Here is a 13338-nt window from a genome sequence, read left to right on the forward strand (position 1 = left end):
TGGTGGAGAAAATGCCACATAAGGAGCAGTAAATGGCACATGGAAGGTGAGGGGCTCTGCTATAGATTGTGCACTGGGTCCGGTGGAACCTCAGCTTCCAGTTCTGGGTTGGACCAAAAGTACTACAAGTGTTCAAAAACTTTCTGCATGGAGAAATATGTGGAGTGCATCCCGAACACAGCCTAAATATCATCGTCTGAACGTGAAGTCTCAGCTCTCCGCCGATATATCCTGCCTCCAGGCCTGGCGTTCTGATACAGAAATCAGCAGATGAGGAGCAGCAGCCGTGTGACTTTCACTTGCAAAAAGGCAACAGAGAATCTTTTTATTTTCCCGGCTTTTATATCTTCTCTGAGTTTTCCCCCTTTGATCTTATGTGATCTTCCAGGAGCAAACAAACCTGAAGCTGCTGGACCGATTAATACCACCAATGTGGATCCGGGGAGCGTGTCCTGCAGCACACGGGGTCTCTACTGGGGCCTGGATTCATTCTGGGGTCAGGTCTGGGAATTCATTATGTGACTTATAGTGCCGTGGAACTACAACTCCCAGCATTCCCTGATCATTTGTCAGGTCACGTTCAGCAACTCTAACCCTAACTTTTACAAATAGATAGATAAGATAGATAGATGAGATAGATAGATAGATTTATGAGATAGATAGATAGATATGAGATAGATAATAGATAGATAGATATCCAAAAAACAAATGATATACACTTCAATAGACCACAATAGGGGCATTGCAGCAGTACAGAGATGTCTGGACACTAGTCAATATACTAAAGGAGGTCAAGAATTTATCATTGATTTACTCAATTTAATTTTGCATTTATAGATCATTTTTACTTGCAATTGCGTGGGACCGCCATGGGGTCCAACGTGGTGCCCACATATTCAAATATATTCGTAGCAGCCATTGAAGAGAGATATGACTATGTATCCCACCACTTCGACCAGGTGTTGGCGATACATAGACGATATCTTCTTGATTTGGACAGGGGATGAACCTGCTTTGCATAGGTTTCATCACTATCTGAATCAAATTGATCCTGACATTAGCTTTACACTGACATCGTCAACTGAACAAGTTCAATTTCTTGACACAACAGTGCATATGGTGGGTGATAGTTTCAGTACTGACCTATACACTAAGTCTACTGATTGCAATAATTAACCGTACAGTTTTTGAGAATTAAGCGCATTGTACAAGACCCAAATAAACTTCCTATTAGGTATCAGGAAATGTCACAAAAAATTAGACAAAGAGGCTATCCCTCCAAGATGATCATACAGAAACTTTTGTCCAATGCTCTAACCTATCAACATTCTGAGACAAAGAAAGACAAGACTCCCATTGCACGTATACCCTTTGTTTCTACCTTTTCAGAACAAAGCAGTCAGATCAGTAACATCATCACAAAACATTGGCCAATACTGACTAGTAATCTGAAACACATTAAAGAACTGTCTATACCTCCACTGATGTCACATCGATGCCCACCCAATTTGTGGTATAAATGAGTGAAGGCTGATGTGTCTAGTAAGAGAATTGTACAAACCTATATCAGCACGAAGAGATTGGGATGTTACCCTTGTCTGAGTAGTGGTAATTGCTCGTACATTGCTCGCTAAAAGGTGATACCTTCATCCACCCCACTTTGGGGACACGTCATGACATCCGCCATTTCCTAACCTGTGATAGTACACATGTGATTTATCTTCTTCAGTGCCCTTGTAACCTAATCTATGTTGGAGAGACCACTTAGGACCTGAAGACAAGATTAAATCAACACAGGTACACAATACAACAAAAAAGAAAGGACCTACCAGTTCCTAAACATTTTGTTCAGTTTGGACATAAGGAGAAGGGCCTTAAATTTAGAATCCTGGATCATGTTCCACCCTTGAAGAGATAGAGAGTCGGTGCTCAAACAAGAAGAGCTCCAATGGATTTACCGGCTACAGGGCCTTAGACATCAAATGGGGTCTTTTCAGTTAGGATTATTTGGTGCTCTATGGTCTCCTGCGTTGAAGCCTCTTCCTCAAGATATGCTGTGGGCTGTTATCAATGATGTTATGTCTTTCTGCTACTTTATTATTTTTACTGATATGTGTTTCTTTACCTTGTAGAAAAGAATTACCTTTGTCTACGTGTCATCCCTATACCATATTGGTTCCAGTATCGGTTTACTTCCAAGGATTATTCCCTGGACTTACAAATGGCTGCAACTGGAGTTCCTCCAGGACTGCTCTCCATTGACACACATTGGACGACAATTTTTTTGTACTACCGAGTTGAGGTCCAGTTTGACCTATTAGTGGTCTTTCCACCTTCAACTCTATTATACCATGGGTCTCATGTTCTTCTAATGTCCAATTTCTTCCTAACTTAGGGACAGAAATATGACATCATGACACAGTGTTGGGAGGGGGTAATTTTGGCTCCTTGGGAGGGGACATGAATTTGTGCCTCCTCTCATGGGGACATAATTGGTGGGAGAGGATGGGCAACTGACACTGGCCATTCCCTTTCACTACTCCCTAGACACCGATAGTCGTTAAATTGGTGTCCCCCTTTTTTTAATGGATCACATATGGTGAACGAAGAGAAGCCACTGATACTGGCTATCACTTCTCTCCACCTTTCAGATATCGATAGTGGATGATGGATTATGGACCCACGGTTTATTTATTTATTTGCTTGTATGTATCCTCTTATATTGTCCATATATATGATGTCACCATATTTGGGTATATAGGAGTTACTCAGTCCTGGATGGTTCTCCTTGTTTATTATGTATGGCTCTTCTGGTTGCGATCCCCTGTTTTCGGGTTAGACTACAGGTGGTTTCCATAGAGATCGCTTCTGGTTTACTTGTGATACAATGAGTGTGCCAGTCAGGTGACGGCCTGGCGCTCCTCCCCCTGCCCCTTGTTGTCGCCACGACGCCTCACAGAGCGCTCACGGATTGTGCGTGATGACGTCCTTGGCGCCATGCGTCTTCTGACCATGCGCACTGGTCAGTAGCAGACACCACTTTACCCACTTTTACCACCAATGGTATAGTAGTTGTCAGATTTCAATGTACCTTTGCAGCTGTTGCTGTTTTTACTTAGATGAATTGCGGTATATTCACTCCAGGTGATATCATTAGCAGCACCTTTATGCACCTGTCACTTTATCTATTTTCAATGTACTTTGTGGATTTTTTATTGAATCATCATATATTGAACTGTAATTGACACTCATTACATAATTATGGATTTTGATCATTCTATGGGTATATATGTCTTTATATTGTGCTGGGCTGAAACCTTGCGACTGGGGAAATAATACCCTTCACGAATACTGGAGCGCTGCCTCGCCATTTGTTTTTTGGATATTGTCTATGGATTTATGCCTGAAATTTAGGAGGGATTGCACCCAACCTTACCACTGACTGTGCTTTTGTGATAGATATGAGATAGATAATCCAGCTCATACAGGGATGCCGGATTATGGGAATGTTCTGTGGACCTCGTGTAACCAGTTTTCGCTCTCGGCTTCCTCCAGATGTTGCTGAAGTCCTTTGTGGAGGAGACTCAGGAGGTAAGTGCCCCCGGCAGGATCACCTAAGTGTTCCTGATTGCTGACCTAAGGCGACGTGGATGTCTAATTGCCCTATTGCTGCAACCAAAGTCTGTAAACATCCATAATGATGAGCGCGAGGTTCCAGAATATCCGAGCTGCAAAACAGATGATCAGGGTAATCAGCGGGGAGAGCGGCTTTAATTATTGATAGGAATAAAACTTCTGGTCAATAATTCATCCCGGTAATAAGTGCGCCTATTGTCTCGTCTTCTACATTTAGCACCATACATGGCGGGTACGATGGAGAATCGGTCACAGCTCCAGAGGAACCTGCTGCTGCCAGCCCGGGTAGGACCACCCTCCAGGACTGTAAGTAGGGAGGGGAGTGCAGTCCGACTAGAGCCCTGTGAGGGAGGCACCGAGGCTTTTCATGCATATATAGAAATACTACAAAATACGATGAGCTGTGAAAGGGTTAAGAAGCCCGGGTAACACTGCACACCCCTGCCAGCCATGACCTGCTGACTCTGAGAGCCGCCAGCGCCACGTTGTGCAGGATACGGCAATGTGTGAGCGCTGACCTCGTCTCCCTGAGTAGCTTCTGCAGGTGCCAGCTCCTGGTGCTCCCTGATTGTGGGCACAGCCCTGCAATGCCTCCCGGGTGAGGAGACATCTGGCCAATGTCCCAGTGTGTCAGGCGTCTCCTGATATCAGCGAGTCCTGACCGCATTCTTACTAAACCTCTTCCTACCTCTCCTGGGGCACAACACCAATCTAACTCTGCTCTGTCTGACCACTGGAAGCACCATGCCACGCGTGGCTCACAAATACAGCACGTTCCAGACAGAGCACTGAGGACCGGCACATATCCAGCCCAGTGACTGCTCACCTGACAGTTTGGTACCGGTTTTATTATTGGATGGAGGTCTATAGGAGAGAATGAATGGGCACCATTTTTACCTATCATTAATTATCTATTGTAATACCAGAACCATCTTCGGGGGCAGCCATATTGGATGTACACCCCCCCCCCCCCTTCCCCTATTGTCCAAAGGTGACTGCAGCAGCGTGTGCATGCTTTATGGCAGCTGCAATGCGATGACCACTAATAAAAATGAGATTATTTTGCTGACCCTACCCTCTAATTATAATGAGATGACTCTCCTGACCCTGCCCTCTAATAATGACATGACTCTACTGACTCTTTCTTCTAATAATGAGATGACTCTACTGACCCTGCCCTCTAATAATGAGATGACTCTGCTGGCCCTGCCCTCTAATAATGAGATGACTGGGCTGACCCTGACCTCTAACGTTGAGATTACATTTCTACACCCTCTAATAATAACGAGATAAGATTGATGCCGCTGCCCTCTAATAATGAGATGACTCTGCTGCCCCTCAGCCTGCCCTTTAATAATAATGAGATGACTCTGCTGACCCTGCCCTCTAATAATAATGAGAAGACTCTGCTGACCCTGCCCTTTAATAATAATGAGATGACTCTGCTGCCCCTGCCCTTTAATAATAATTAGATGACTCTGCTGCCCCTGCCCTCTAATAATAATGAGATGACTCTGCTGACACTGGCCTCTAATAATAATGAGATGACTCTGCTGACACTGGCCTCTAATAATAATGAGATGACTATGCTGAGCCTGCCCTCTAATAATAATGAGATGACTCTGCTAAGCCTGCCCTCTAATAATAATGAGAAGACTCTGCTGACCCTGTCCTCTAATAATAATGAGATGACTCTGCTGGCCCTGGCCTCTAATAATAATGAGATGACTCTGCTGCCCCTGTCCTCTAATAATAATGAGAAGACTCTGCTGACCCTGCCCTTTAATAATAATGAGATGACTCTGCTGCCCCTGCCCTTTAATAATAATTAGATGACTCTGCTGCCCCTGCCCTCTAATAATAATGAGATGACTCTGCTGACACTGGCCTCTAATAATAATGAGATGACTCTGCTGACACTGGCCTCTAATAATAATGAGATGACTCTGCGGACCCTGGCCTCTAATAATAATGAGATGACTATGCTGAGCCTGCCCTCTAATAATAATGAGAAGACTCTGCTGACCCTGTCCTCTAATAATAAGGAGATGACTCTGCTGGCCCTGGCCTCTAATAATAATGAGATGACTCTGATGACCCTGTCCTCTAATGATATAATAAGGTGATTCTTTTGACTCTACTCTCTAATGATTAAAAGATGACTCTGCTGACCCTGTCCTCTAATGATATAATAAGGTGATTCTTTTGACTCTACCCTCTGATGATGAAGAGATGACTCTGCTGACCCACCCCTCTAATGACATGAAGGGGACTCTACTGAACAAGCCCCTGTCTTCACAGTAAAGCAGGAAATGTCACCATATTGTGCACGGTCCAGTATGGGAACTGTAATATTTTGCAATTCTTTTCATACAGATAAACACATAAAAGATAACGTATGTTTATAATAAAAACCCAATAAACATAATGGTATTTTCTGACTATACATACCACGCCTCACGCCCTGTGATATATCCTTTCCTACCACAGTTTTTAGTTGGAGGATGGTAGTCACATGATTGTGAACCTGACAACTATGGAAATAAGGGAGTGGAGTCTGACACCTATTTGTTGGCATGGGAAAATAGTTGTCATAGAGACAACTGTAGCTGTCATACCGCCGCAGAGACTGCAGGGGGTAGAACAGGCGGGTAAGGAGCACACTGCGTGATTTATATTATGTTTGGATTAACTTTTTCTATAAAAAAAATAAATCTCAAAATGGGAAATAAAACCTTGTGTTTTACCGAATCAGAAATGAGAAATTAGTGTTTTTCTAATTGACTTAAATTCATTATAGGAAGAGAAAAATCATCATCAGGCTCCGGGACTAAGCTTCATGCGGAATTAATTTGTCACAGAATAAATCTAATTTGGTGAAAAAGCCGCAGTTTTTGTTTCCACAGGAATTTTTTGCTTTGCAAAATGAACTGGTGGCGGATAATGAATAAGAAGATATAATTTCTAACATCTAATAATATACCCAAAATATAATTACTGAATATAAAAGTGATAATATACCACCAGCGGCGCTGGAAAGTGCAAATACAAAGCAGCACAACAATATTCCTGCTTTGGAAGTAGTGACCGGGCCACTCATGGGCACAGATATTCGTTGGCTATCGAGTCCTCTGATCAGTCAATTGTTCTGACAGAAACGTGGCGTGTCGGGAGCAGCTAGGGCTATAATAGGGCACAGGTCCATATTTTAGGGTAAGGACGGGGGTCCCTCTTATCAGGGTGGGTTGTTCTGTGGTTAGGCTCTTTAGGGTGCAATAGCCCCCCTCACCAGTAATCTTAGGGTGCTATAGCCTCCCACACCAGTCATCTTAGGGTGCTATAGGGCTAGCTATCCTTGGTTTTTGTCAACCAGGAGACCCGACGCTGCCTGCAACCCAAGTTCGGAATAACCATATATACCACATATACCACGAATGCTCCACAGTGCAACAATAGAAGGACTGCATCAATGGTCGTTCCCACAGCATGAAGCAGTAATACACCGTCTACGATTACAGTGGGTAAGACACCATTTTCCTGGTTCTTCAAAACACTGTGTTTAATGGTATCCCTAACTGTTGTGTGGGAGATTACAGTTTATAATAACAGACACCTCACATGGGTTCTATATATTTTATGACAGTAATCTGAATTATTTCTGTGTTTTCCTGATTAGGGGCGCTCCTCGCTCTTTTATGTTATACACTAATACAGCTTAGGTTTTAGCATACCCTTATTTTTCGATTTTTTTGAATTTAGCCTTTTCAGGGTTCTTGATAAAAAAAATTCTCCACCTCGACAGTTGGAATTTGCATATACACAAGGAGCAATTGCTCTGAAGGCCTGCCATGTCTACAGCCCATGTACTAGATGCTGTATCTACAGGCCATGTACTAGATGCTGTGTCTACAGCCCATGTACTAGATGTACAGGCCATGTACTAGATGCTGTGTCTACAGGCCATGTACTAGATGTCGTGTACTAGATGCCGTGTTTACAGGCCTTGTACTAGATTCTGTGTTTACAGGCCATGTACTAGATGCCGTGTTTATAGACCATGTACTAGGTGCCATGTTTACAGGCCATTTACTAGATGCCGTGTTTACAGGCCATGTACTAGATGTCGTGTACTAGATGCCGTGTTTACAGGCCATGTACTAGATGTAATGTACTAGATGCCGTGTTTACAGGCCATGTACTAGATGTCGTGTACTAGATGCCGTGTTTACAGGCCATGTACTAGATGCCGTGTTTACAGGCCATGTACTGGATTCCATGTCTACAGGCCATGTACTAGATACCATGTTTACAGGCCATGTATTAGATGCCATGTACTAGACACCATGTTTACAGGCCATGTATTAGATGCCATGTACTATACACCATGTTTACAGGCCATGTACTAGATACCATGTTTACATGCCATGTATTAGATGCCACGTACTAGACACCATGTTTACAGGCCATGTATTAGATGCCATGTACTAGTCACCATGTTTACAGGCCATGTACTAGATGCCGTGTTTACAGGCCATGTACTGGATTCCGTGTCAGCACAACCCTGTATGCAGGTGCACATCGCTATGGCGAAATACATATACAAACGCAAAATACAAATGCAATAGCACTCTGCAACCAGCAATTTCTGAAATGATTACATCCACACCAACCACCGCTTCCAGCACCAGCGTTACGTCAGAATCAATCTGTAAGAAATGTTGATGATCTCTTAACAATCACTTGTGCGAAGTTCCCTGAAATGCTATTGTAACATCACCGTAAATTTGTCCAAATGAGAAACTCAGCCCTGCTACATCTGCAGAGACACAGCTAGGACCAGCACATCACGCCTGGAAATGAGCATCCTTTAAGACTCAGCAAGACAACACTACACCATGGTCCACTACATCTGTGAAATATGCAGTAGATCTCTTCATTCACTTCTTGTTCCAACAGAAACCACAGACATTAACATTACTACAGAGCATGGTACGCCAACCAGTAGGTCTACTTACCCAACAGGAACCTTAGATGCCCCACATGTAGCGCCTTTTCTTGAAGCCCCAAGACCAGGATCAGAGCTGAAACATAAAACGATTTACAGTATAAATAATGAGAAAGTAAAAAAGTGCAATTAATATTCGTATGTGAAATGCTATACATGAGTCATCCAACCTACCATACAGGTGATAACACCTGAGAAGGCACACCACACCACCGTGGCACCATATTAAGCATCCGATTATGGTCTTCTTCACCAACAGTTAATCATAAATGACTGCTTATTTGATGCTGCTTTGGAAACCACAATTACTTCTTGTGTTGGGCTTTTCTGGGCTAATGGGGCCAGAGCTGAGAATTCAGGATATGTGAGGAGACACCACAGATCTGTCCAGTAATTAATATTTTTTTCACGCCAGGGATTAAGACTTAATTAGGGTGGTGCAGAATGCGTCAGGAAGAATGTGACTGTCTTACTCACTTCAAAGGGGTGTAAAGGCACCGGAGCATGTGCTGAACACATGGCATGTTCTATCAGGGCTTCTAAGAAAATGTAATAAGCAGATAAGACGGCCCTCAACGGGTCACATACCCAACTTTCCGCTCAGTAAGTTCACATATGAACACAAACTAATGTTGATGCTTCTGCTGACTGCTAGATGGACCTACAAAACATGAGCTGAGGGTGTGCATTGTCTGATCTGCTAGGGGCCATACCCATCATGCTAACAAGGAGTGAAGAGACCCACAATTTACAACCCTCCGCTGGTCATCAGACTTTTTTCTAACTACTTCCAATAGCTTCTAAAGAATCCATCAGGCTAGGTGGCCTGCTAACTTCTTCCTAGCTGAATCCCCAAACAATATTGAGAAGACAATGGTAGTCCTGTTGAAGGATCGTCACAACCAACTGCTAAAGGGCTCAATATTTAAGAAGTTTCCAAAAAACTGCATGACAATGCTGGATATTTCCTTGCACTAGTCAATTATCGGGTAACCAACATCTCAACCAACTGGGAGCAGATACTCCAAACCATATTTTAGGTCTGCTCTCCAAATCACGTCTAAGAAGCCAATGTAGATCCCAATCCACAGTCTATAAGGTCACAGTATCGGTGGTTTTCTCTGTTGCCTCGCAGCGCTGGGGTCTTGAGTTCAAATCCAACTTTCATGGAGTTTGTATAAATCTTTGTGTCTCTATTGTGGTTTCCTCAAGGTACTCACGTTTCCTACCACAGTCCAAAAACATATCGATCAATTTATTGGCTTCCATGAAACTGGCCGTCATATATAAGATAGGGAAATAAGATTCCCCATCGGGGACATGGACTGGTCTGAGTGATGACAATCTCTGTACATGCCTGTGGAATATCTTGGCAATGAAAAAGCAACTGGAAATAAAAATTACGGTTTGGAAGATAATATTTCCAGCTTATTTCCCCAAAATACTATCCAACAACGTCAACCATTGTAAACGTTACAACCTCGTTAGGAAGGGTTCAATCTAATTCATCTGGAAGTCTTCTGTAACCAAAGTCTGCACAATGGCCAGACCTCTAACCATTTTCTTGACGGTTCTCTTGACGTGAGTGGCCTTTTAATGCCTAGCTACAGTGTGTGGAAACTTACATCTCCAGCTTCTTTCCTACTGAATATTATCCTTTCCAAGGTCAATCATACAGAATGCTATAACCTGGTTCATCTCAATGGCTAAGTTCCCAACCATCACCTCAAGCCAAAGAATTTCTGACTGGGGCACACTAATGCCATAATTTAAGAAGGGTGTTGCCTGGGAGTATCTGGAATTTCCAGCTTGCTTTTTGAATATTACTATCTTCTTCAAGGCCGGCCATCTAGCACGTTACATCTTTGTCACCTGAGAGTCTACAAACGGGTTCGGCAACCTCGGGCACGCTGGCTGTGAGGGAACGACAACTCCCAACATGCTTCATTCACTTCTATAGGAGTTCTGACAAAAGCCAAGCAAGTGAGCATGCTGGGAGTTGTAGTTTTACCACAGAGGTTGCTGATCTTTGGTCTACAATAACCCAAATTTTGTAAAAAAAAAAAAACTAAAAAAAAACAAAAACATCCAATCTTTCTCTTGAAAGTTCCGGGAGACTTCCATAATCTAAGTCTAGGGGAAGGGGAACACTTGAAACTGGAAGGGTCTTCAAAATACATTATTTATAAGGCCACAGTATATGGAAGATTAAATCTTCAGCTTCTTACTTAAAGAATACTTAAGAATCTTGAAGGAACGTTTACAAGGTCAGGCATCCGGAACATTACAAACTCATTCTGAAGGATTTGCTTTCATTCCCTGTCTATACATATTCCACAACAAAATCTTGCTTTTAACCATTTTCTTGAAGGTTCCCAATCTAGCATCTTCTGAAACACACCTTACAGGTAGGGGCAGACATACTGCTATGAAGTGTATTAAAATACATGTCTGTAAAGCCATAAAGTACACAAGAACCTTATTAGGAAGGATTTCATCTAATTCATTTGTAACAAGTCCAGGCATTCAAGGTTCTCAATCCAGCATCTTCCAGAAGACCTTCATAATCACTATCTATGGGTAGGGACATTTATAGGTGGTAAGGTATTAAGAATACTCGGCTAGAGGGCTACAGTGTCTGGAAGCTCTAGCTTCTGTCCTAAAGTATTCTTCCTTTTACATAGTCAGATATCCAAAACATCTGGCAGATTTAACATGGGCAACATGGAAGGGTACAATTTCACTCAAAAGCAACTACCGTAATCTTATTCATTGAGGTAAGACTTCTAGAATATTACAACCTAGTTAGGACGGATTGAACCCTACCCAGACATTGAGTTGATGGTCCTCAATCCAGCATCTTCTGGAAGAACTCTTTTTACCACATGGGCAACATGCTTTGACAGGTTACCATCTCATTCGGAGGCATTAATTCTCATTAATCGACATCAGACACCTAGAACGTCACAACCTAATAAGGAAAGATTCAACCCTTTTAGTCTTCTAGAATCCTTCTGTAACTAAAGACCAGAGATCAGACATCCAACCACTGAGCTGAAGGTTCTCAATCCAGCATCTTCTGGAACACCTCATTAATCGCATGGACAACATGGAAGGATACCATCCTATTTAGAAACATTCAATCTCATTTACTGACGTATCAAATCTAGAATATCACAACCTAATAAGGAAGAGTTCAACTCTTTTTATTTCTTTTTATTTCCCTTCCCCTTAACCCTCTCTTTCCCACCCCTCCCTACCCTTGCCATGCATCTCAGATGTCTCTATCACACCAATAGAAGTGGAGAAAAGAAAACAATAAAAGAAAGAAAAAAGAACGAAAGAAGAATTAAGCGGGGGAAGGGGGGGGGGGGCGAGGAAGTTTAAAACCTCCAAGCCTCCCATATCTTAGTCCATTTTTCTTGTAGTATTTCTTTGCTTATATAGAATATTTTCATAGTTTTTAACCTGATTCACCAAATTTATCCATGTGTTCACATTTGGAACATTTCGGGAGAACCAGACTCTAGTAATCAGGAGTCTTGCCAGGAACAATGTTCTACTCAGAAGAATCTTTTTATATTTATGGCAATTTACCTTAGAAAGATCACTCAGTAGGCAACATTCAAGTGTAAATGGGACCCAGAGTCTCAGTTTATGAGCAAGAACGTTATTAATGGCCCTCCAATATTCTTTTAGTTCTGGACAGGACCAAAGCTTATGTAGGTGATCTGCCCCGGGTCACACCGTGGACACTTAGAACTATCTTAACTCACATTTATTGAGCCATAAGGGCGTAACATATAATATGTGCAAAATATTGAATTGTACCAGTACGTGATTGAAATTATAAGATATCACACTTAAATTGGCATATATCTTTCCCCATCCCTCTAACTGATTCCTTGGACAATCAATTCCACAGGCCCTTTGTCCCGGTGATCGTGTATTAATAAATAGGTGCAATTTTAACCCTCTGATCTAAATTCCCCAATAAATCATATGAAAGTATATTTATCTCCAACAGCGATTTTTCTTTTACACTAGAAAGTGCCGAGCGTAGCTGAAGGTATCTAAACCAAGACAAGTTACCCATATTCTCCCTTTGTGCTAAGACTGAAAACGGAAGCATCTCCCTATTCCTCACAACCTGTGTAACATATGAGATATAATTTTTTTTACCAAAACTGGTCCCCAGCTATTTTATCTAAAGCCTGTAGATGTGAGTTATGCCAAAGAGGAGTGCACTGAAGAGATCCCTTTATTCCCAACCATCTTCTAACAAGATCCCAGGACTTAGATAATAGCTTTTTATCCTCTCTGTTCTCCGGTTCCACATTAACCAATTGCCCAGATTCCAATAATGTGAATATATTATTATATGAAGATCTCCTCACCAATCTCATACACAGTACACTTTTCTCCCATTCAAGGTATGACCAGGGGCGTAACTACCATAGCGGCCGACCATGCGACTGCTATAGGGCCCAGGGCAAGAGGGGGCCCAGTTGGGATCGTCTCCTCTTCTACTGGGGGTGAAAACTTGGTCAGGACTCCACCTTCTAAAGGAACGACTTTTAGCAAATGAAGCAGTGGAAAAATGGCCCAAGGGTCATTGAAAAGGGTTTAGGCAGAAACCCTTCTGTACTGTGTGGGGGGCCTGGTTTGATGGTTTGATCCTTGCTATGACTTACTTC

General features: G+C 42.5%; 1 protein-coding gene across 9 annotated transcripts in view; it reads right to left on the reverse strand.

Moving 5' to 3' along the window:
* The window catches only part of ZBTB20 (zinc finger and BTB domain containing 20), a 665609-nt gene that overhangs the window by 249148 nt on the left and 403123 nt on the right, over positions 1-13338 (reverse strand). For all 9 annotated transcript variants that reach the window (XR_005777403.1, XM_040422894.1, XM_040422895.1 and 6 more), the window contains one exon: positions 8652-8717. The gene's annotated coding sequence lies outside the window, so the exon portion shown is untranslated. The remainder of the gene's footprint in view (positions 1-8651; positions 8718-13338) is intronic.

Source organism: Bufo bufo, chromosome 3 (assembly GCF_905171765.1).
Source record: "Bufo bufo chromosome 3, aBufBuf1.1, whole genome shotgun sequence".
NCBI classification, from domain to species: Eukaryota; Metazoa; Chordata; class Amphibia; order Anura; family Bufonidae; genus Bufo; species Bufo bufo.